This window comes from Bos indicus x Bos taurus, chromosome 15 (assembly GCF_003369695.1).
Source record: "Bos indicus x Bos taurus breed Angus x Brahman F1 hybrid chromosome 15, Bos_hybrid_MaternalHap_v2.0, whole genome shotgun sequence".
NCBI lineage: Eukaryota > Metazoa > Chordata > Mammalia > Artiodactyla > Bovidae > Bos > Bos indicus x Bos taurus.
Window position 1 is genome coordinate 54,231,243 of NC_040090.1, and position 24,791 is coordinate 54,256,033.

General features: G+C 50.1%; 1 long non-coding RNA gene across 1 annotated transcript; it reads right to left on the bottom strand.

Annotated features, from left to right (window-relative positions):
- Positions 1-806: 806 nt before the first annotated feature.
- Positions 807-22,658, bottom strand: LOC113905750. Its single transcript, XR_003514726.1, has 4 exons — positions 21,898-22,658; positions 10,939-11,090; positions 1,251-1,339; positions 807-1,156 (listed from the first exon to the last, which is right to left on the bottom strand). It is a non-coding gene; the product is annotated as an uncharacterized LOC113905750 (long non-coding RNA).
- Positions 22,659-24,791: the final 2,133 nt, after the last annotated feature.

Sequence of the window (24,791 nt, forward strand, 5' to 3'; positions counted from 1 at the left end):
GGACTCGCAACACCTTTTGCAGGAAGGTGATACTTAGTGAACCAGAAGTGCCTCAGGACCAGCTAACCTGGGACCAGAGAACCCATGCATTAATATCTACCAAGGAAACTCCAGCTCCCCTGGCCAAAAAGTGCCTCCAAAATCTCTCCCTGATGTGAAAAGATCATGGGTCATTTGGTCTCAAACATCAGTGCCCTCCCTCCCCCCACAGCTCTCTCCCATCAAAGAGCCAATGAAGCTTTATTTCACATGTCAGTATTCTGAAACACTTGAGAAATCTCTGTGCCGTCCAAAAGCTGGGGCCTGTGGAACAGTGAGTGTTTCTACTATAGTTCACTGAGAAATGTTTTCAGAGGTTTTTGACCCAAAGCACCACCACCCATTTAGTGCTTCACCTTATTCTCCAGACTTTAATCCAATGACTTTGGGGTATTTCCAAAGATCTAGTTCGCCCCAAGATAAATACTCACCAACATTCAAACCCATATGCCACAGACTTCCCAACGAGAGCTGTGAAGGTGCGTTGCCGGTGGGACATGACTGGAATACATATCAAACTTTCCAAGAGGATTACATTGAAGGGAACAATACCCACTTCAAAGTTCTGACTTTGGGAGAAAAACAAACTGAATCTAATTTTTCTTCTCACAGCGGCCACTAGCAATGGATTTGAGTCTTTTTTTTTTTCTTTCCAGCCATGTGGTGTGGCATGTGGGGTCTTAGTTCCCCAAACAGGGATTGAACCCATGCCCCCTGCAGTGGAAGTCCAGAGTCTTACCCACTGGACCACAAAGCAAGTCCCTCTGAGTCCTTCCTTATGTTAGTTAATTACTACCTTGAGCCCTGAAGGGGTGAGAAGACAAGGATGGTTTGGTGACTAGGAGTAAGAAGGCCTGGGCTCAATTCTGGCTTTATCTTTGATATCCTGTGTGACCAAAGACCTGAACCTGCTTGAGGCTCTGGATTTTTTCCTTTACAAAATGGTACCCATAACGCCTCCTCAATGGGCTTGTAATTCTGGCCAAATGAGATAGAGGATCTAGCACAGTGTTCGGCACGGCGTGCAGTATGCATTTATTATGTTAGTTGATTCTTTGGAAGGAAGGGGTCAAGCAGCCACAGGTCCTGAATGAGTGCCTGAGAGTTGTCCCGAAGCCTGGAGAGAACAAGGGTGGAGATGGGCATTGAGGAGAGAGAGAAGAGAGGTGTGAATGGGGGGAGATGGGCAGGAAACTGAGAGACAAACTTACCTACATGATGATTTTGTCTAAGGATAGGTCCTACCACAGGGATACAGGAAGGGGCAGGGTTTCAACACTCCTCAGATTGACTCTCAGACCTAAACTCAGTAAATGAAAGACAACAAAAAGTTCTTAGAAAGATTTCTTTATTATCCTAGTGAAGGATTCAAATCGACAAATCGACTTACATTGCAGCCAAAGAGGGCAGTTAGATAAGACGGAGAACTTGTCTAACTAAGGATCTAGTGGACTAGATCCTCAGGCTGCTGAGAGAGGCTTAGGAGCAGGACAAGCAATTGTTCAGAGACAAGGGAATGGATGAGATGAACTAGTGAGGCTCTAACTCTTCCATCTCTAAGGTTCTGCAAGTTGAGGTCCCTCTTATGAGCAGCTCTCAGTATCGGGAGGGGACTCTGCAAAGCCCGGGGAAAACACTGGTGTGGCAATTGAGTGGTGAGCAGAACGCTAATGAGTGCCAAGAATAACAGTGGCTTCTTAATGGAGCCCTTAATGAAGACTCATTTCTGGTTTTATTAACGTAGAGAAAAAGCACACACTCTCCCCCGCTCTCAGAGAGCAGACAGAATAAAGAGCAGCTCCAAACAGGGGGGCTGATCCCATTTCCTGGACCCTGCTTAGGATACCATTATAGGCTCTGGGAAGTGGGATAGGAAGGTCAACCTCAGAGTTCTGAGATGTTCCTCTGCACTTTGGCCAATCTGTTTAGACCCCAAGACCCCACACAGTCTCAGGGGGGAGATTTCCAGCTGCGCTCAGCCCTGCAATTTACAGGCAAGCTGCAAATAAGAACACAAAAGAGAACCATTCCCAAGGTGCTGGCAGTGATTTTAAAGGCAGACACATCCCATTAAATATTTAATTAGAATACAATCCCACCAAAGCTCTCCCACCATAAGAGGTTGAAAAACGCAGCCCTCTAGGGCTTACCCAACACTGCTCACTTATTTCCAACTGTATAATCTCTGTTGACTTCAAATATAGCAAGAGGGACTCAGGTTAGACCTAGAAAATCAAATTTTAAAACTTGTGGATGACCTTGGAGTTCATCTAGTCTAATTTTTTGCTTTGTGAACATCTGAGGCCCAGAGAAATTACAAACTCAAAAAATCAAACAGCCAGTTGCATCTAAGCCATAATCCAGGACATTCCTGGAAATGCTCCCCCTTGACACCAGCCTCTGCCCCTACTGACCTCCCTCTCTCAGGGCTCTATAACCCAGCTGACTGACCATCCCTGGGGCTGAACTGGCATGTGCAAGGCTGTACCTCAGGGGCATTTGTGGCTAAGATTTTGAGTTGTCTCCAGTGACCAAATGCTAACCAGGATACAACTCAGGAATGGCTGTACTCAAATCATTTAGAGCCTCAAAAGTTCTTTGGGTGGTCCAGTGGTTAAGAATCCATCTTGCAGTGCAAGAGACACCGGTTCAATCCCTGGTCTGAGAGGATCCCATATGCCATGGGGCAACTAAGCCCATGCATCACAGCTACTGAAGCCCATATACATACGGCTTGTGCTTCACAGCAAGAGAAGCCACCACAATGAGAAGCCCAAGCACCACAAATGAAGAGTAGCTCCCACTCGCCTCAACTAAAGAAAGCCCATGCGCAGCAACGAAGACCCACCGCAGGCAAAAAATAAAATAAATACATAAAATAAATCTTTTTTTTAAAAAAAGCTCATTGTGAAATAAACTAGGAGATCCGTATTTTATATTAATAGATCTTTGACACCCTAAACTCAAATGGGAAATCTCAACAGAGGGGTGAAATTCATCCCCAAGTGACTCCACGGCTATTCTGGCCACACTGCAACCCAGGCGCCAACAGTTACCAAGTTTGTGAGATGAATGGCCTAAGAACCTATAAGGGGAATGAAGGGGGCACTTCTCCAATAGCGGAGCCTTCTAGGATGGGGACTGTCTCTGATTGGTGCTCAGGGAAAGAGGACAGAGAGGACAAAGAGGAGGCAGTCCCCTCCAGGAAGGACCCAACCTGATAAGGAGCAGTCCACACCACATCCACACACCCATGAAAAGACAGCAGGGTGCATCGCTGAGTGACTGCTGGGCGCCCCACATTATACAAGGTGCTTAACACATGTTATTTCTCGTTTACTTCGCACAACATCATTGTAAGGTAGATATTATCTTGCCTCTTTAACAGGAGAGGACAATGAGACACAAATGGCTTAAATCAATTGCCCAAAGTCATACAGCAAGAAATTGATGGAGCCTGACTCTATCTCCAACCACACAACAGCACCTGCAAATGGGCCCCTTAATTCCCCGGGGGGATTCTGAGAGGATGACAGTCATTTCAGGGAGTGAATTGTGGAAGGTCTCTCAGACAAAGTTCCCTGGACTTTTGAGAAACATGAGCAATAGCTGGAAGGATCTCATTAACGGTGGCAGAACTGTCAGAAAAAAAAGGTGACATTTATTGAGCAGCTGCTCTATGCCATGCAGCTTACTATCCAGTCTCATCTGATGCTCACAGCAACCTTCTGACATCAAGTTTACAATCCTAAAGTCAGGTTCAGAGAGGGCAAGTTATTTTCCCAAGATCACACAGTGAGCAAATGATCGATTCGGGATCTGAACCTAAATCTGTCTGGTTCCAGTAGAAGAGGACCAAACGCAAGGAAGCTTGACCCAAGGGGACAGTGGGGGCTGGGGAGGGAGGCCAAGGAATCACTCAGAGACAACCACTGGGAACTCTCTTCCCTGGAACAGAGGAGCTTATTTTAAGAGCCTTGGCTCTGAAAAGGCAGGAGAAGGGACCAAGTATGACCTGACCCAAGGGCCTTTTTCCCTGCTGCAACTGTCTTCCTACCCAGGAGAGTCTATGAAGATGGCAAAGGAACACATTGATAAGATTCCATTAACATGCTAGGTTACTGCACAGCTTTTAAGCACGACCACAGCCACTTTCATCTGTTTTCCCAAAGAGGTTTATGCCGCATCTGCTCACACAACCCCTGGCACAGGACTGCTCACTGGAGACTACTGGTCTGCATCCCTGTGAGCCCTGAGGTTCCACCGATAGGCTGCAAACTCGGGCTTTCGAGGCAGACAGAACAGTGTTCAAATCCTGATTTCCCCAGCTTGGAGCTTAGAGCTCCCGTTTCCTCACCTCTTAAACAGAGCTAATCGTGCCTGCCTCCTAGGGATGTCATAAGCATCAAAGGGCTTGTCCCCCGCCTCCCCTAAGCCCACCCCTCTCTGCTCCCTGCTCCATACACTTTACTGGTCACTTTGCCTCCAATTGTGGAGCACGTTGAGTGCTCTGGGGCTCCCCTCTGTCCAGAGTGCCCCCTCCCTGACGGAGAGGAGAGGAGCTGGCAAGACCTTGTCACCTCTGAGCCTTTTCTCACACTGGTCCCTTCTTGGTGATGCCTTCTCTCATCCTCAGCACCCCCCTGAGTCAACTCAGCCTTTGAGGGTCCTCAAGAGCCACCTCCCCTGTGAACCCAGGGACTGTCTGGAACAGCTCCTCACTCCTCCCCCTCCGGTGGGTCTTGCCATGCCCACTCATCTGCTCTGAGCACACACAGCCTGTGTGAAAGGAGTTCTTCTCACCCACCCCGGGAGCCCTGGAGGGCAGGGCTGGGCCAGTCATCCCCGTGTCCTCAGCAAAGAGCCTGGAAAGAGCAGGTGCCTGGGAAATACTCAGAAGTAACGAATCACAGAAGAAGCCCCATTCTTTCTTTCTCTTCCCCTTCTTCCCTGGCACCAAGAGCTCAGGTCTCCAGAAGATGTAAATATAGGACCGTTGACCCGGTCAAACTTGGGTGATACTCTTGGCTAGGAGGCCAGGGATTGGTTCCAATGCCTTGCCCCTGTGATAAGAGCAGGATTTTATTTTTTGCCCTCTACCTCTCAGTTGTAAGGCTCTTAAATGGACCGCACCTTCTTAGTAGCTCCCTCTTTCTTCCTGCCAATTCTAAGACAAATGTCTTCCTCCTCTGGAGCGCCCCCACCCTCATCCCGGGCCTGCGGCCCCTCCCCACCTCCCACGCTCCCCCTCCCACCCCAGGCCTGTAGCAGTGAATGTAATTAGGTCTTTCCCCAGGACGGCACCCCCTCCACGCAGCTGAACTGCCTGTCCAACAGGGGATAATTTATGGAAATGGGTAAAGGTGTTTTAAATTATTCAATTTAAATGTAAATAGGGGAGATGGTTTCTCTGAATAAATTGTCTTATTTATGTTCCACCCAAATCCCCTCCCAGGGAAACATGGACTGGTTTGGAGCGCTCTACAGCCCAGGGCCTCCACCGCTCTTTAAATAATGTGGGAGCTGCCCCGGGGCCCCTGGGAGTGGAGACTGGGAGACAAATGGCTCTGACAGCTGGTGTCCCAGCTGGGGTCACAGGACAGGCCGAGTGCTCACCAAAGGCTGTGTCACCCCACCCCACCCAGGGTTGCTGTGACCCGGCCAGGGCACGGATGTAGGCAGAAAGCAATCCAACTTTGTTTGCTGGGCAGTGACAGCCAGACAGGGGCTCCATGCCCCTCTCCACTTCTGCCCAAGGTCTCTTTTCCTCTGACTCACAAATGATGTGGGCTTCACACCTCCCTGAAAAAGTCCTGCATGTTCTGAGATGCTGACTGTGGGTCACCTTTCCTTAGAGCATTTCTGTCCTAAACAGGGTTTCCTAGACACAGGGCTGCCTCGAAAGGAAACCCTTTCTTGGTACATCTCAGGCACTGTCCCACAGGCCAGTGGGAAGGCCTTTTGCGGGTGAGGAGAGGGACTGTCTTTAGTCCCCCTCCCCCACTACTTAGTACCACTCAGCTGCCAGTGTTGCCATCTCCTGGGATTGGATCACCTTACATGCAAGCAAGTGATCATGTAGCTATTAGGGGGTTTTCAGGGGCAAAGGACAGAACATCAAAGGAGCTGAGACTATGGAAATTTATTAGCCCTGGAAACCTGGAGGCAGGGCAAACTGCAGGGGTAGATCTGGTGTCATCTGGAAGCCTTGTCCTGTTTTCCTGTGATTGCTTTTTGTGTGTCCATCACCCTCAGACTAGATGATGTGGTGGCAGGGGGCAGTTAAGAGCCTTAGGTCCACCCATGATGATGCTCAGAGAAAACCAGAAGAGGGCAACTCTCAGAGACTCTCCCAGAATGTGAAGAAGGCTTCCTCCCACCCACCTCTCAGAAAACTCTCCTTGCATCTCATTGGTCTATCCTAACCTAATGTCTGTGAGGAGATGGGGATTACTTTAGACCAGTCAGAGAGACCAGAAGCTGGGGATGGGGCTACCTTCTCTCTACACAAACATGGGCTCCTATGAGGGAGGAGGAAGTGGGCATTGGTGCTGAGCAGACAGTACCCATTGAAGTAACACTTGAATAATTGAAATCAATACATGTTTTAATCAATAACCATGTTTGTTTAAACCCCCATACTTTAACTGGATCAATTTTTTTCTGCCTAATCCCAAGAATCAGACTATTGCCCATCCTCCAAAGAGCAGAGAGTCAGATCAGTGACCCAGATTGCAGACCAGTTGGCAAGACTGGACCAGATCAAACACAAATTGCCATCCAGATGCCTTAACTCTTTCTCAAGTTACCCCTAAATGCAGGAATGGCTTGTGCAAGCCCCACGGTCAGCATCACTCATTCTACAAATACATCTGGACTGCCCACCTTATGCCAGGCACAAGCTAGGGGCAGAAGATTCATTGGCAAAACAGTCTGTTTCCTGTTCTTGCAGACTTACCATCCCTACAGTGGACTTTATCATGTTTGTTGCCAGTTGGTTTCACTGCCTGCGAAGTTTTGCCAAATTTGGGAGTGTCTAGCTTACTCCTTGGAAGAAAAGTTATGACCAACCTAGATAGCATATTGAAAAGCAGAGACATTACTTTGCCAACAAAGGTCCGTCTAGTCAAGGCTATGGTTTCTCCAGTGGTCATGTATGGATGTGAGAGTTGGACTGTGAAGAAAGCTGAGCACCAAAGAATTGATGCTTTTGAACTGTGGTGTTGGAGAAGACTCTTGAGAGTCCCTTGGACTGCAAGGAGCTCCAACCAGTCCATTCTGAAGGAGATCAGCCCTGGGATTTCTTTGGAAGGAATGATGCTAAAGCTGAAACTCCAGTACTTTGGCCACCTCATGCGAAGAGTTGACTCATTGGAAAAGACTCTGATGCTGGGAGGGATTGGGGGCAGGAGGAGAAGGGGACGACAGAGGATGAGATGGCTGGATAGCATCACTGACTCGATGGACATGAGTCTGGTTGAACTCCGGGAGTTGGTGATGGACAGGGAGGCCTGGCGTGCTGCGATTCATGGGGTCGCAAAAAGTCGGACACAACTGAGCGACTGAACTGAACTGAGACTCATGAGTCACACCTTCTCAAGGCAGAAACCAGAAACTGGGTTACCCAGCCTCCTTTGCAGCTCCAGCACAGACATGTGACTCAGATCCCACCAATCAGATTCATTCATTCACTCTAGAAGGGAAGTACTAGAGTAAGGAGGCAATGCCCATAGTCCACAGTGCTGGCAAGGGTGGAAGTGGAAGTGTCCAGCTTTGGGTAGAAGTGACAACAAGATTAAGTTCCTGGTCCAAGAAGTGCAATCAGTGGGGAGTGACAGCAAAGGTTCTCTGGTGCCTGGTGGGAGGCGAGTCCGGTTTCCCCATCAGTCTGGTTCTGTGTGCAGCAGGGCATCAGGCCTGGAATCTGAGCCTCCAGTCTGGCTCTCTACCCCTCCCTGCGACTAGACAAGACACCCAGTATTCCTCTAATATTCTTCAATCAGTCAGAGTCGTGTCTATTGCCTAAGACCATGAACCCTAGCATGTCCCATCCTTGGTGAGAGTTTTTCATTGTGAAGATCTCGCCCAGGTGGCCCTTCCCAGAATCCCCCTGAGCCCAGGCACTTTGCTGCTGCCTCTTACAGCAACCTTAACAGAGGCCCGAGCCCCTCTGTGTGTCTCCAGTTCACCCCCACTAACACACAGTAAACTTTGAGCTCCCTGGGACCTGGGACCACACTTTTTGCCCCACTATATCCCCAAGTCTAGTTTAGAACCGGGGTTAGAATAGGTGCTCATTAAGTACTTGTTGTGATGTGATCACTGCCACTGTCTTCATTAGTGATATCAAAAAGCCCACCAATAGCAGGCTCTGGATTGAGCAACACACACAGAGAATGGCCCGTATCTTGACCTCCCCTTCTGCACAATCAGCAACCAGGTACACATCCAGGCACTTCAGTGCCCACTGGGAAGTCCTTTAAAATACCAAAGGGCTGCCCTCTGACCCCTACCCAGTTCCCTAATCCCTCCTTGCCAGGAGGGATTGCCTTACATTTACTCTTTCCAGCCAGCTGGTTCCATCTCAGCCTTGCCCCCACTTCCTGCCCTGCCCTGGACAGCCTTGGGAGATCTCCATCCTTGGCATAGAGGTGACCTCCCAAAAGACCCTGGAGAGATATACCCAGATGGGTTACATTGCCAATCCAAGGGTGTCCTTTATCCTGGCAAGCCCTTCAAACTTGCCCATACACACACACACACACACACACACACACACTCTCTCTCTCTCTCTCTCTCTCTCTCTATCCCCTCTGCAGAAAGAGCCAGAGGAAATGGACAAGCTTTCTGGAATTAATTTCACACCTTAGCGTGATAAACAACGAAGCAGAGAGTGGCACCCATCAAGAGAGTTAATGGCCTTGGTCTCTGAGTGATAAACCACCCCCTGAAAAAGAAAGCGAGACTTTTCCTCCGTGCATCACTCCACCAGGAGCAGACTCACGCCAGCCCCAACTGCACTTTCCCAGGTGTGGACGAGAGAAGCACTTCCCCCTTCCCCAGGCAGCACACAGCCTCTCACCAGCGGGGGGCCTGGGAGGCCCAAGGCAGAAAGCACCTGACCTGTTACCTTAGCTAGCAGTGCCACAGATCAGATAGAGCTGGCCACGTGGGTTCAAACCCTAGTTCCACTTCTCACTCTCCGAGTGACCTTGGGTAGGCTACCTAAATTGTACCAACCTCACAGGTACCTCTGAAGATTGAGATGCTTTTTGCAAAGAGCACATAGTATATCCTCAGTAATCTTAGCTATTGTTTTATTGTTATTATTATTATTATGACTCCCTGTAGCTAGAAAGTTCCTGATCCATCTAACCTGAATCCTACCCACTGCCTTTTAAGGTCATTGCAGCTCATTCCCTTCCTAGTGGGCATGGAACTCAGCCGTCTCTAGTGTGATGAGGTAGGAAAAATAATGGTGCTGGAAGACAATGAGCTACGTTCAAATCCACCTCATGCCTGTTAGCCGTGGTTCTCTTTATAGCCAGCAAATGTAAGACAGATTCTAAATATACAATTACTAGCTGTGTGGATGGACAGATGTCATTCTACTCTTGTGGGCCACAGGTTACGGCATCCTTGTTTGTACAGTAGAAAAAGAACACGGCCTCCAAAAGTCACAATGAGGATGAGGTCAGATGCGGTAATATCTAAGAGATGGTGGGTGACCAGGGATGTTGGTTGAACCTGAGCCTGCACATACACTCGAAGAGAGACTACCTAGATGTCTCAGAGCATCTATCTGAGACATACAACGACCCTGTTTCTACAAGCTTCCCCACTTCATGTCCAGCACAGCAGAGCCTTCCATGTTCCTTCAGCCTGAGGAGCACATTTTGTTGTTGTTGTTATTTGGTTGCATTGGGTCTTAGTTGCAGCATGCAGGATCTTCTGGCATCATGCAGGATATTTCCTTGCAGCACACGAGCACTCTAGTTGCATCGCTCAGATTTACTTGTCCCACTGCATGTGGGAATTTAGTTTCCCTGACCAGGGATCCAATCCATGTCCCCTGCATAGAAAGACGGATTCTTAACCACTGGACCACCAGGGAAGTCCCAAAGAACACTTATTTAAAAGTGAGAAACCAATGCCAGAATTTACCAGAAGTAAGTAAAATCCTTGCAGTCCTTCACAGAAAAGCCAATGTCCAGGAGAGGGCGGGTAAGTAGCAACTGACGTGTGCCCCACACTTAGCAGTGAACAAATGTATTCTCGGGTAGTATCTTACCAAATACTTTTACAAACCAGCTTTGCCCAAGGGGATACTAGCTCTGAATAGGGAGTCAATTTCCCCAAAGTGATAAAGAAGGATGTGAACCCATAACCAGTCTCCCCCACTCCCTCAGGCTCTCTGCCCTCTCCCCACATGTACTACTATGCCACTGGAAGACCTGTACTGGTCTTCTAGCTCAATACCTGGCATAATGCCTAGCCTAGAGTACTTTCCCAATAGTCAATCATCTAATCGTCAAATGGGGAAATCCTAATTTCACCCATGGGGAACCTGAGGCAGAAAGAGATGTAGTGAGAAATGCTCGGTCACAAAGCTGGAAGGTGATGCAATGGATCCACTAATAGAAGACCACAAGCTCACCCCAAAACGTCAGAACTAGAAGAATCCTAGAAGGTCATGTGGTCAAGGCCCTGCCCATCCTGTCCTGGTAATCAAATCCAAGTTCTCCCACTCAGAGCTTGGAGGAGGGGAGACAAGAGGTTTTTCAGGCTGGATATAGTAGATTAATTACAAAGTGTCCCCAAATCCTCCCCTACTGAGATCCATGCAATTTGGATTTGCAGCTTCTCCCAACAAGAAGTAGAGTCCATTTTCTTTCTTACTCAATCTGGGCTGCCTTTTAACTCTCTTTGACCAGTAGAAATTCAACAGAAGTGATGGCATCCCATCTCCAAGGTGAGACTCCAAAAGACCATATGAGCTTCCACGCTCTCTTAGAACCCAGCTGGCACCACGTGAGCAATTCTGGGCAAACCTGTTGGAGGATGAGAGACAAGTTAAAAACAGCCTGCTTGTCCCGTCTGAGGCCTCACTACACCTGCCTATAGCCAGCTGACCCCCAAACATGAGAAACCATTCTAGATCAACAGAGGCGCCTCCTCTGCCCACAGCCAACCACAGATACATAAGTGATTCCAGCCAAGATCAGAAGAACCATCCAGATAACTCATAGACTCACAAGAAATCACAAACATAATTAAGTCACTGAGTTTTGGAGTGGTTTGTTACAAAGCACCAACTAACAGATACTTTGGGCTTGAAGAAAAGATCCCAAGTTGTAGTGCTAGAGAAGTTAAGGTCTGTGCTCCTGTAGGGCCTTGAAGGAACAGGACCCTTTTCTGCAAAGAGTCTGGTTGAGTTTCTATCTAGTCTGTCCAGCTGCTGGGCCTGGCCCATCCAGGACCAGTGAGGTCAGGTCTAGTTCCAGCCCTACCCTTCCCACCCACCTTGGCACCCACAATGCCCACTCTTGGCACTTTCCAGAAACAGTCTGTGCAGGGAGGGCTGTGATGAGATTAAGGCTGTCCACTATCCAGAAGGAGCTAGCCCCAAAGACAAAGCCCGACAAAGCCCTGAGGTGGGGTCTCCATGGTAGAGAAGCTTCTGGGATCAGACATCTCCCCACCCACCACGCAGGGGAAGCAATCAGCCCCAGAGGAGCTGAGCAGGCCGCTTGACATTTGATGGGAGTCATTATCAGACACTTATTCCCAATCAGGACTCAAGTGTCTCTGAGGGCCCCTCTGCTGCCTTCTCATTCCAGGGAGCATTAACAGCAGGGCAGGGGTGGAAGGGGACGGTGCGTGGAGGTGCAGGTCTGGGCAGAGGCCCTCAGACCCACCCTTCTGACTCCAGCCCCCTTCATGCCTCCCAAGGCCCCTAGGGGCAAGCTAGCTCATGCCACAGTGTGGAGAGTGGAGGACTCCAGGGTGGGGAGCTTGACTCCTCAGTCCTTGGAAAGACCGGACACAGAGATGTTCAAAGAGATGTATACAGGAGTCTGGCTCAGAGCTGAGATTCCAGCCAGGCCCAAGAAGGGCTTTGTCTCCAAGGCTCATGGCTCTGGGGGTCCTGAGTCCCCACCCCAGGCAGCCACCTCCTCCCTCAGTCAGTGCTCCAGGACCAAGGCCAGGCTCCTCCCCTTGCACACAGACCAGAACTCCCTCTGCAGCCAGACGGCCGTATGCAGAGAGTGCATGAAGGCCTTTTAAGGCTCTCCCAGGTCCAAGCCACCTAACTTCTGCTGCAAAAAGAAGGCAATGATTCCTGCCCTGCCTCTTTGCACGAGACTATTGCGAGAATCTTATTCTTTAAGAAAGCACTTGATAAAATAAAATGCGGACTAAGTACAGCTGTCCCCAGTGGATCATCAGCACAACATGGGCAAGCTCAGATGAGTCAGGTGCAGGCGTGATGGAGACGAGAGAGTGTGCGTGTGTGTCTGCGCTGGCGTCTCACTGCGTACCTCAGCACTCAGTACCAGTACTTCACGGTTTGGGATTGTCTGTGGATTTTCACCGTCTATGTCTCTATTCAAGCGGTGAATCAACTGTATTGATGTGTTACACCCTGAATGCAGAGGCAGAGTTTTGAAGTTATAAAAGAAAGGGACCAAAAATACCTTGAAGTGGGGTTTGACAGTCGAGAGTACACACACACACACACACACACACACACACATGTGCTCTCAAGGAACTTAAGGACTCAAATAACCAAACACAAAAAATAGAGAAAAAGGTGGGTGGAGAGCCACAGAATGAAGGGCCTAAGAGTCATCAATCCAGAAGGCTTCCTGGAAGAGGAGGTAAAGTCTGAGCTGAATTTTGGTAGAAAGGCTGGACATGCAAGCAGCAGGAAAAGATGGCTTTGGGAGAGGAATAGAAATGAATGTTTTAAGTATTCTATTGTCAAATAATGGTAATCATATTTTATCCTGGCAAAGCAATTGAGGATTTACAAGGCTTTTTCACATGTATTTTCTCATTTGCCTCTCACTATAGTCCCCTGAACTAGACAAGTCAGGTTTTATTATCCCCATTTAATAGATGAGAAAACAGGCTCAGAGAAGCTGAGCGATTTTCCTGGAGTGTCCAAGCTCAGAGGCACTGGGACTGGCAGAAGCCCCCAGGGTTTCTGACTCCTCCCCATCCAAGTAGCCTTTCCAGTCTCAGGAACCACAGCCCACCGCCGGGTCTGGTTCTGTCTACAAGCTCCTTGGGGGCAGGTTCCATGTCTGGGTGATGGACTCTGGCCAGTGCTTGAGAAATCAGCCAGTAGAGGGGAGTGATGGCTTTAGAGTCAGACAGAAATGAGGCTCGACCCAAGCTCTGCCATGTACCTCGACTTTGGCTTGTTAGCTCCTCTCTGAGCCTCTGTTTCCACATGGGTCGAGTAAAACAGAGACTGTCCCTGAAGCACTTAGCACTGTGCCAGGCACATGTATTTGCTCCAGTAATAGTGGCCACTGTCATTAACCTCGTGGTTATTCGCTTATGATTGCTGATTAGGAAGACTTTCTTGATGGCCGCTTTTCACCCGTTTCTCCCTTTCAGGATAAATGGGTCCATCATTCAACATGCACGCTGCCCATTAATTAAGGGTATGACAGACCGTCCCCAGTAGGCACAAGCAATTCACTTCTCCCTCCATCCTCCTAGGCCCACATGTCTCGTCCAGACCCCACACCCTGGAGGGGCCCTAGAGATGCTCCGACACCAGTTGGTATCAGGCCTGACCCCTCAGCCACCTGTTGAAATCCATTTCAGTCGCCAGGGCTCTCATTTCTATTAAAACTTCATTTGCCAAGAAAGCAGAAAGGTAATTATGAATCCTAGTCTTAAATCACTCTGCCTCTGAATTATTAAAGGGAAGAATTAAAAATAATCAGGCTTTTTCATTACACTTCATAGCAGGGAAATTAAAGGTGTAAGAATGTATTTTTTCCTCGAATTTAAGTATTCATTTTGGAGATTTATAGGGAAGTTGAAATGATTCCCTGCATGCCCAGCTTTCCCTTTTATAGAAGGGGGAGAGAGAAAAAAACCTTGTAAAATTAAAAGGAAGATAGAGCAAAGAAGGGATTTAACATAAAGAAGTACAACTGAGTGTTTTGCATTTTAATACATTTTTTTCCTGCACAATTACACCACTGAGTGATATGGCAGGGAGAGATTAGGCTGCTGCTAATATCAGATCCTTCGTGGGGAAATAAGGGGGTCTCACCAGCCATTGGGTCAGAAAAGTATATGGGGGCATCCAAGCTGGCACCTCGGACCTCCAAGCCCTGAGAAGCAAGGACCATTTCAGCACCAAGCTTCCTTGCTCTCTCTTTTCTTCAGGAAAGAATAGGATGAGCGACCTGGTTCATTTCGCAGAGCGGGAAATCCAAGGTAGCAAGGCGGGGCAAGGCATCTTGGGGCCTGGGACCGAAAGAGGAGGGACACGGAAGAACTTCCCTCAGCCCTCCCGCCTCAACCCCACGCCCCAGGGTTGAGTGTGAGAAGCAGAACTGTCGGAGCCAGGACAGAAACAGGAGGATTCTAGGCCTGGGAGGCCCTGATGGATGAGACCAAGGATTGATTGAGTCTCTGATTCCCCATTCCCAGACAGTCCAGGGATGCAGACCAGACTCCCCTAGTGAAGTGAGAAAGAGGTGTGCATGCCTCCTCCCCTGGGCCAGGTGCTGAAGGAGGAAAAGTGACAGCAGAGCCCACCTGGAAGGGACTCCTCCCGGGAGGCTTCAGAAGGAAGGCAGCAGGGCAGAGGGGAGAGAGTTTGCAGACAGAGGGGCAGCAGAGGCCAGAACACACCGCCCATGCTTCCCGCTCCACTGCAGCCGGAGACCAGTGCGTTCTCTCCCTGCTGGGGGCAGTGCGACAACAGAAAAGAATGGACGCCATCGACGCACAAGCATCACTGGCAGCAGCTGGGTAGTCCCAAATGGGACCCCGGGGAGGGTGCTGAGAGCAGCGTTCCTGTCTCTACTCCAACAGCTGGCCTGCCTCTCAGTGGGATCGCCGAGATTCTATCCCACGTCCACACAGGCAGCACTGGACAAGGGGAGGGGACGGGATGGGGGGGCCTCCCTGTGGATCCAGGCCCCAGAGTCACTCAGCCACCTGCCCCCCTCCCCCGAGGTGGTAATGAATTGCAGGGAAATGCTGTTGAGAGATGTCAGAACAATTTCTATTAAACATAATTTCCTAATGAAAAGGTTACGAGGGAGCCTGGTGGAGCTAATCAGGATTGAATGCTCACTCCAACTCGCTCTGAGGGAGGGGGCTGGAGGCCAGGTCCCTGGTTCCACCTGGTCTGGGCTGGAGGGATCTTACCCAGGGCCAGATAAGGCCCTGAACAGCTTCAGTGCACCCCTCCCAAGGTCTTGCATGTGCCCATTATCAGGAGCTCACAGGTGCCAGGCACTGTGCTGTTTTTCATGTATCATATCCTCACAACATCCTTGCAAAATTGAAATTACATCCCCACTTTCAAGATGAGCAAATTGAGACTCTGGAAGTCACATGACTTGCCCAAGTTCACCTCTCAAGAAATTAGGAAGCAAAGGCAGGATCTGAACCCCGGTCCCTCTGATTGAAAGACATACCACATTGACATCAACCCTTCCCACCTCCCAGGGACTGGTCCTACCCCATGGCTCTAAAAAGTCCTTTGGAAGGACAAATGGAGCCCTAGAAATGGGGCAGGGCTGGGACAGGCCAGAAGTGCAGCTGAGGCTGCCTGGCTCCTGTCCAAGTATCCATACCAACCTACCTCTGATGACCATCTGGATATCTGTGAGTAAAGAAACCACAGTCACAGACTCTATGAGGCTCACATGGTATCCTGCTGAGCCCAGAGAGGCCATGCTTGTCCATGCAGCCAACTCTGGGTGCTAACAGCCCTTTGAGTCTGTATCTTGAAAACTGAAGGCGCGGACCCCACTCAGACCCCTACTCTGGTCCCAGTCAGTGTCCCCAAGCCAGGCTTGTCTCTGAGCAAGGGCCCTGCCTCCTTTTTTCTTCTATCACCCTGAATTGCAGATCTAAATTCCTACATCAGGTCTGTGCTAAGGATCCAGGGCAGTATGACCCTAACTAAGAGAAAGGAGGGGGCATTTTTAGAATGTTCAGAGATTCTTACCAAACCCTCAGTTACAAGCTTTTCAAAAATTGACCTCTACTGGTGGGAGGTTGGGGTGAGGGATGGAGGAGGAAGGGGCAAACAGGATGCAGATCTGAGACCAAATAGTAAAGAGCCCTGTGAAAAATAAAGTGAAAGTATTGGCTGCTCAGTTGTGTCCTACCCCACCTCCTCTGTCCATGGAATTCTCCAGGCAAGAATACTGGAGTGGGTAGCCATTCCCTTCTCCAGAGGATCTTCCCAACCTAGGGATCAAACCCAGGTCTCCCGCATTGAAGGCAGATTCTTTACCATTTGAGGCACCAGGGAAGCCCCATTCTCTTCAATTCAGAGATTCCTGATACCACCAGCTGGGGACAATTTCAGGGACCCTGGGGTTTTGCTCTGCCAGAAGCTTCTGCGACTGTTGAGATATCTCTTTGTAGGGAGAAGAATGGTCCAGATATGTCCCTGGGGACAGAGGCAAGCCCTTAGAGGCTGCAGCTGAAAATCTTCCTGGAAACGCAGGACCACCCCTACATCCTGGAGGAGAAGGAGTTGGGCTACCAGAGGGCCTTGATGACAGAGTCTCCTCCCCTGCTTCCATCTAAACCCTTACCTCCCCTGCCTGCTCCACAGTCCTTCCACCCCCGTGATGAGCCCCAGGCTCTGCACCCCGCCCCCGGCAGGGTGTATCTCCCATCCCTCATTGCAACGAAGCTGTCACTGACTGCCATGAGCCTGCCTTCCCGGGACCTTCAAAGCCTGGAACAGCATGAAATATGCAGCTGCCTTCCCCCAGCCCCCACTCCCCGCTCGGCTCCCTCTCTCTAATTGCTCTGCGCAGATTAAACTTGGATGGCGCAGCTCTGGCTGAGGACAGCCAACACGAATGAACGTTCTCCAAAAACAGTGGAGGCTGCTGCTGCCTCTAGGCAAGAGGAGCTCGCCTCCTGGGTGTCTAAGGTGCTGCTCCTCCCCACCACACACACACAACCCCCCTGAGAACATCTCCTCTCAGCCCGTTCCCCCTTAGACTGAAGGATCCCTGGAAGGTGGGCAAGGTTTTTGCTAAAAACAGCAGTGGTTCTCAAGTGTGGTCCCTGGACCAGCAGCATCAGCGTCACCTGAGGCAGACTCTGAGGCCCTACCAAAGAACTGAGGCCTTCGGACTGTGGTGCTGGAGAAGACTCCTGAGAGTCCCTTGGACAGCAAGGAGATCAAGCCAGTCAATCTTAAGGGAAATCAACCCTGAATTGCATCATTTGGAAGGGCTGATGCTGAAGCTGAAGCTCCAGTATTTTGGTCACCTGACTGGAATAGCCGACTCATTGGAAAAGTCCGTCATGCTGGGAAATACTGAGGGCAGAAGGAGAAGAGGGCATCAGAGGATGACGTGGCTGGACGGCATCATCAATGCAACGGACATGAACTTGGGCAAACTTCAGGAGATGGCGAGGGACAGAGAGGCCTGGTATGTTGTAGTCCATGGGGTCACAGAGTGGGACATATCTGAACAACAACCCCACATTTATTGAATCAGAAATTGGGAATGTGTTGTTTGCACTCCCTCAGTCATGTCCAACTCTTTGCGACCCTATGGACTGTTGCCCGCCAGGATCCTCTGTCCATGGGACTTCCCAGGCAGGAATACTGGAGTGGGTTGCCATTTCCTTCTCCAGGAGATCTTCCCCACCCAGAAATCAAACCAGAGTCTTCTGCATCTCCTGCATTGGTAGGCAGATTCTTTATCACTAGTGCCACCTGGGAAGCCCATATTGGGGATGGGGCTTAGCAATTCAAGGTTTATCAAGTCCACCAGACAACTCTGATTCATTGGTTCTGATTCAAGTTTGAAAAACATTGAACTAAAGACTGGTTCAATCAACATCCAGTCAACATGATGGGGCCTCCTTGGGCACCCAAGGCTGTGCTAAAGCTGACAGAGGAAAGATACCACCTCCCCCAAGCAGGGCTGGCAGTCTGTGATCGATGGGAGGGGCACTAATCAGGTACCCACTGCAAGACCAGCCAGAGAATCCTGGAAGGAGCAGAGCAGGGTCGCTGAATGCCGCAGGAAATGAAAGCTTCATGGTGGAAGGAAATTAAACTAAATAGGGGCCTAAATAAATAAATTGAAACTAAATGAAAATCAAAACCACAATGAAATATCACACCTCATGCCCATTAGTCGGCCGACTATCAAAAAAAGCAAACGTTGATAAGGACATGGTGAAATTGAAACCCTTATATTCTGCTGGTGGGAATATAAAATGGTGTAGCCACTACAGAAAACAGTATGGTGGACTCCCTGGTGGTCCGGTGGTTAAGATTCTGCCTGACAATGCAGGGGATGTGGGTTTGATCCCCGGTTAGGGGAGATCCCACATGCAAGGAGTAACTAAGCTCATGTGCCACAACTACTGAGCCTGTGCGCCCAGAGCCTGTGCTCTGCAACAAGAAAAGCCACTGCAATGCAAAGCCCACACACCGCAACTAGAGAAAGCCCAGGCACAGCAACCAAGACCTCGCAACAGCCAAAAGTAAATAAATAAATAAGTTCTTAAAAAAGCAGTGTGGGGGTTCCTCTCAAAGTTACAAATGGAACTATCATATGATACTAAACCTTGAGGACATTATGCTAAGTGAAATACACCAGTTACAAACAGACAAATGCTCTTCAGTTCCACTTACACAAGGTTCTTAGAGTAGTGAAATCCATGGGAACACAAAGCAGAATGCTTGTCGCCAGGGGCTGGAGGGAGTGGGGAACGGGGAATTGTTGCTTCATGAGTCCAGAGCTTCAGACTCACAAGATGAAAAATTCTGGAGAGGTGTTGCACAATAATACGATTACAATGAACACTACTGAACCATACACTTAAAAATGCTTAAGATGGCAATTTTATGTTATGTGTATTTTACCATAATTAAAAATAAAAAATAATAATTAGGGCCAAAATTTGGGCAAGAAAAGGAACAATAACTCCGGCAAGCCTCATGTAAACAGTGCATCCATTTTCTGAGTGCTGTCACATTCTCCATCTGCTTGGAAGAGAAGCTGAGCAGGAGTGAATATCTGGGCTTCCCTGGTGGCTCAGACAGTAAGGAATCCACCTGCAATCCAGGAGACCTGGGTTCAATCCCTGGGTCAGGAAGGTCCCCTGGAGGAGGGCATGGCAACCCACTCCAGTATTCTTGCCTGGAGAATTCCCATGGACAGAGGAGCCTGGCGAGCTACAGTCCACGGGGTCACAAAGAGCTGGACACACCTGAGAGACTTAGCACAGCACACAGGGAGACAAGCCCAGGAGGAGGGCTGCCCCACCCAAAATCCGAACACCACGAGTGGAGAGCTGGGTCCAGGGCTCAGCTTCTGACCCCCATGCCACACCTTTCCTCTCACAGTAAAGAGCCCTCCAGGCCCAAGAAGGTGTAGGCACACACCTTGGCAGGATCTCAGGAGTTGGGGGTAGTGTTAGGGCGCCCAGGGTTTGGGTTGGAGGGGTGAGACCATGGTGTACACCCCGTTATCACACCTGCAGCCTCCACCCAGTCATTATATCAGTGATCCTTTCAGTCTCAACAATGCAAGAATTTGGAAGACTTTTTATATATTCACCTCAACTACAAGGGACCAGAAAGCCAAGAAATAGAGTTGGATGGGATTTGGCAGAAAAAAGGAAGCAGCCCAGCTTCTTGGAGAGGAGAGTCGTCATGAGCATCACAGAAGGTCCCTCTGGCTATGAGCAGAAGACCCCAGGATGGAGGGGGACGCTGCCGAGGAGGGGAGGGTCAGTACGCCGTGGACCCCAGGAACATCGCGCGCCTTATCCTGGCTTCTCCACTGCTCCCCTTTTCCATCTCCTCCTTGGCTTCTCCATGTGGCACATGGGAAGACCTCGCAGGAAGAATCAGCTACGGGGTTCTCTTCTCCCTCTGAGCTTCCCCCAGTGCCCAGCCTTGAGTCAAGGCAAAGCCTCCAGGGGCCTTCCCAGCCCATCCACCCGTCTCAGCTTTGACCAGCCTCTCTTCTTCAACGCCCACCTCAACCCACAACTCGCCCCTCCCAGCACCGCATCCCTGTGGCTGGAAAACCCCCTCCCCTCACTCGTGAAGCCCTCCCCCGCCTCCTCTAGAATCCCTTCCCCAGCTTCAGGGCCTTGTAGCCTGAAGACTTGTATACAACTCCCAGGTTCTCCACCTAGACAAGTCGTTTCACCTCTCAGAACCTCAACTTTCTCGGCTTCAAAATGGGACCCCACCTCCCCATTCAGAGAGTATTGTGAGGCTGCAGTGGGATGAGCACGAGAGGGACTTGTAGCTGGTGATTTCGTGTCTGATTCTACTGTGCCGCTCAGCACCCCTCTTCATTTACATACAAACCAGTTCTTTGCTTTTCCTCCGTGAAATTCTCCTCCACGAGAGGTACCATCACTCCCCTCCCCACTCACACTAGAGGCACGATGGACCAGAGGGAAAGAAACACAGTAGGTGGTGGTGGGCAGAACCCAAAGCATCCCATGGCCCACCTGTTGTTTGCCTTTGGAAAATGATAACGATGTCTTCTCCACAGACTTTCCTCTTGGGAGAATGTCATCAGGGCTGACGTTGGCATGAGTTAATCAACCCCTGGGCTTTTCTGTGAGTGAGGACACTGAGGGCCAAGTTCCCTGAGAACAGGGGTAGAAGGACACAACTCTCTACCCCAACGCAGGTGCTCAACCATGTTGACAAGGAGCGAGAGTGGAGGAAGGAGGGAGGGAGGAGCCAGTCTTCACTCACCCCCAAGACTTCAGGGTTCAGGTATAGTCTGAGAGTAGGGTGAGAGGTCAAGTGCAGACCGATACTAGGGCTGAGGTTAGAGTGAGGATAGTGTTTAAGATTCATCTCAAGGAAGGGATGAGAGTGGAACTGAACTTCAGATTTGTACTGGATTCAAGTCTGCATTCCAGTTAGAGTCCTAATTAAGGTGAACTCTAAACTGTACATTATGATCAGGTTATTGTTATTGGGTTAGGTTATTGTTAACAGTAAGACATGAGCTAAAATTCATCTTAAAGTTAGGTATGCCTGGAAGTTCTGGGACTTGCAGTAGGGGTCAGTGCTATGGCCAGGTGTTCTGGAGATGACAGACCTGGCAAGCAACCAGCTGGAGAGATGAGGCCAGCCAGGCCGTGTGTGCTAGATGAGATGTGAGGCCAGCACCATAGACAGCTCCAAGGAAAGCACCTTGGCACACAAGACACCTGAGACAGCCTAGTTGCCTTCCCCCACCATCCCGTCCATGACATCACAGCCTCTGAGCTGAGCCTCTGAGTGCCCATGAGTGACCCCTGAGAAAGCCAAGATAGCACCATTTTCTCCAGGGAGTTTGGGCCTCTCATCTTAAGGTCTTTGCCTTGCCTTCAGAATCTTTCTCATCTCATCTATATCCCCCAGGCCCACAACCAAGATTCTAATTGGGAAATTTCTGGTTGAGGCCTTTACAAGATGATCGTTTTCCTAAAAATCAAAGTTTTTCAAATTCCACTCTTGACTGCCAGATTCACTCTACTTTGTATGACGTAACTCTTGTTCCTCTGATCCTCATTCCCCATGGGGAAATCAGGGAGACACCCAGACCTGTTCCTCTCATCTCTCTCCTCTCATCTTCCCCTCACCTCTTGAGCCCTGAGGAGTAGGATGGAGCACAGGTGAGGATCTCAGGATGGAGCACAGGTGAGGCCCTCAGGATGGTGCTCAGGTGAGGCCCTCAGGATGGAGCACAGGTGAGGATCTCAGGATGGAGCACAGGTGAGGCCCTCAGGATGGTGCTCAGGTGAGGATCTCAGGATGGTGCTCAGGCAAGGATCTCAGGATGGAGCACAGGTGAGGCCCTCAGGATGCAGCACAGGTGAGGATCTCAGGATGGAGCACAGGTGAGGCCCTCAGGATGGTGCTCAGGTGAGGATCTCAGGATGGAGCTCAGGTGAGGATCTCAGGATGGAGCACAGGTGAAAACGCACAGTACTGGGTGGACAGTCACCCAGAGGCAGTGCCCCCAGCCTTCCTTGGGGGACTGAGAGCTGCTCTTCCCAGATTGTCCGCAGACACCCAGCATGAGCCGAGTAGACACAGGGCAGGGACCTGCTGAAGGACACCAGCGCTGAACAGGCTCAGCCCCAGGCCCTGCGAGGTCTGAGAGAAGACTCCCAAGGTCTTCCCCTCAGGCTACGAACTCAGCCCCAGAGAACCAGTGGAAGGTCACCAACATGCACTGAGCACCCACTGTGTGCCAGACTACCTGCATTATCTCACCCAGTCATCAAACGAGCCCAGTGTAGGTTTGTAGGTGTGGCCATTCCCTTTCTACCCATGAAGAGACTGAAAGTGAAAAGTGAAAGTGTTAGTCATGTCCAGCTCTTTGCGACCCCATGGACTGTAGCCCGCCAGGCTTCTCTGTCCATGGAATTCTCCAGGCAAGCATACTGGAATAGGTTGCCATTTCCTTCTCCAGGGGATCTTCCTGACTCAGGGATTGAACCCAAGTCTCCTGCATTGCAGACAGATTCTTTACCATCTGAGCCAGCAGGGAGCATCTGAAGAGACTGAAGCTTGCTGGCAGATAGCAGACCCGGGATTTGAACCTAGGTCTGTCTTGCCCCAAGTCTGTTGGCCCAAGTGTATACTTTTGTCCACCACATCATGAACTCTGGTTATTAAAGTGGACTTGAAATCAACTTGGGAGGCTCTCTCCGCCTTCGTATCAGATGACATCACCACGTCACTGTGGCCTGGATCGCCACAGACATAGCCTTGTGTCCCCACTGTCCTAAAGGCTGGGAAGAGGGGCCTTGTTCCCCTCGAGGGCCCGGAAGACCCTGCAAGCTGCCTCCTGGAGGCCGTGGGTCTGTGGGAGGCCAACCAGTTCTGCAGTCATTTCTTCTGTCCCTTCCTTCCATTCCCCGGCCCGCCCTCCCCCCACCACAGGGCATCTTCAGGTAGAGCCTGAAATGACCCCCTAAGGAGGGGAAATGGGAACATCTGCATCTTCGAGCCCCCGTGAGCCCTGGGGATCCGTCCACCCCACCCCTTGGAGGTCATAGGTGGGAGGAGGGGGGGATGCGGGGAAGCACTAGGGGCAAAGGTGTGCCTGGAGAAGAGGAGGCACCAGCCTGGGGAGGCCCTGGGGAGCTGCGAGCCGAGCCTGGCTCCCCTCCTGTCCTTCTGTAGTAATTAACAGGCCTTTGTTCCTGTCCCTGATCGCGTCTGGCAGAGCCTTAATCATCCTCTTCCCTGCAATGAGCAGCCTTCTCATTAGGGCCTTAAGAACCTCTATTATAAACATGTAAATGGAACTCAACGAGGAGGGAAATATTTGACTGCTCCAATTTCCTTTGTGCTGCTGCCAGCTTTGGGCTGCGCACGCCTGCGATTTCACTGCTCAGCAGCCCGGCGCCAGCATGCTGCCCCCACCACCCTGTCACACCGCTCCATCTTCTCCTATCGGAATTTAATTACCTTCGCTGACGAATGTTTGGAGAACCTTTCTCCATCAATTGATTCTGAAGTCAGATTTTTATTCCGAGAGACTTAATGGCACTTGGGCTGTTGGGAGCCTGGAAACAGGTGGACCTGGGGCACAGGGAACTCTTTAACAATGAGGTTAGGAAGGGTCATCTCTGTTATTCCCCTGCCTCTGAGCAGGTTAATATCTCAGCCAGCCCACCTAGACAGGAGTCTCTCTTCTTTAAGGTCTACAGAGAAGTGATTCCTGAGACTCCTGCTGGTCTGAACTAGAAGTTCTTCCTGAATTCTGCCTGAACCTTTTTTCCTTTTCATTTTTGTCCTTGATGAAAATGGAAGAGCCATGTTAGATAGAAAGCCTGTCCACTGCCTGTGGGATAAGCTGATGGTATGTATGATCAGCACCCTTCCCAGGGTCATGATGGTGCTTCCCCATCACAGGCAGATCCAGTACAGCTGTGGGTGAAGGGCCTGCTGAGCACGGAGAACCCTTCATGCTGAAGTCTTCATGTGCCTGAGTCCTCCATCCAGAGATATGGGAGATGCTCGTCCTTACCTGCCCTCCTCTAAATCCCTTTTTCCAATCCAAACCTCCATTCTGTTCAGTCTTCAAAACACAAATCACTTCCCCTCCTCCACAAAGCTGTCCCACACCATTTCTCTCGCCACTAACTTCAGAGTTTGTTCATTTAATGATGTCACCTGTGTGATGGGTCCCTGTTAACTCTTAGCTGGTCATATGTTTCCCCTATCTAGATAAATTACTCCAAAGTACTTCTCCTTTAGGGTGGAAACTGTCCACACAGATCTGAGCACAGTGCCTGGAACAGAGTAACATCAATAAAACAGACTCAAAGACATAAATACCAGTCTTAAGGTTCAGTTCAGTTCAGTTCAGTCGCTCAGTCATGTCCGACTCTTTGCAACCCCATGGACTGCAGCATACCAGGCTTCTCTGTCCATCACCAACTTCCAGAGCTTCCTCAAGCTCATGTCCATTGAGTAGGTGATGCCATCCAACTATCCTCTGTCATCCCCTTCTCCTCCT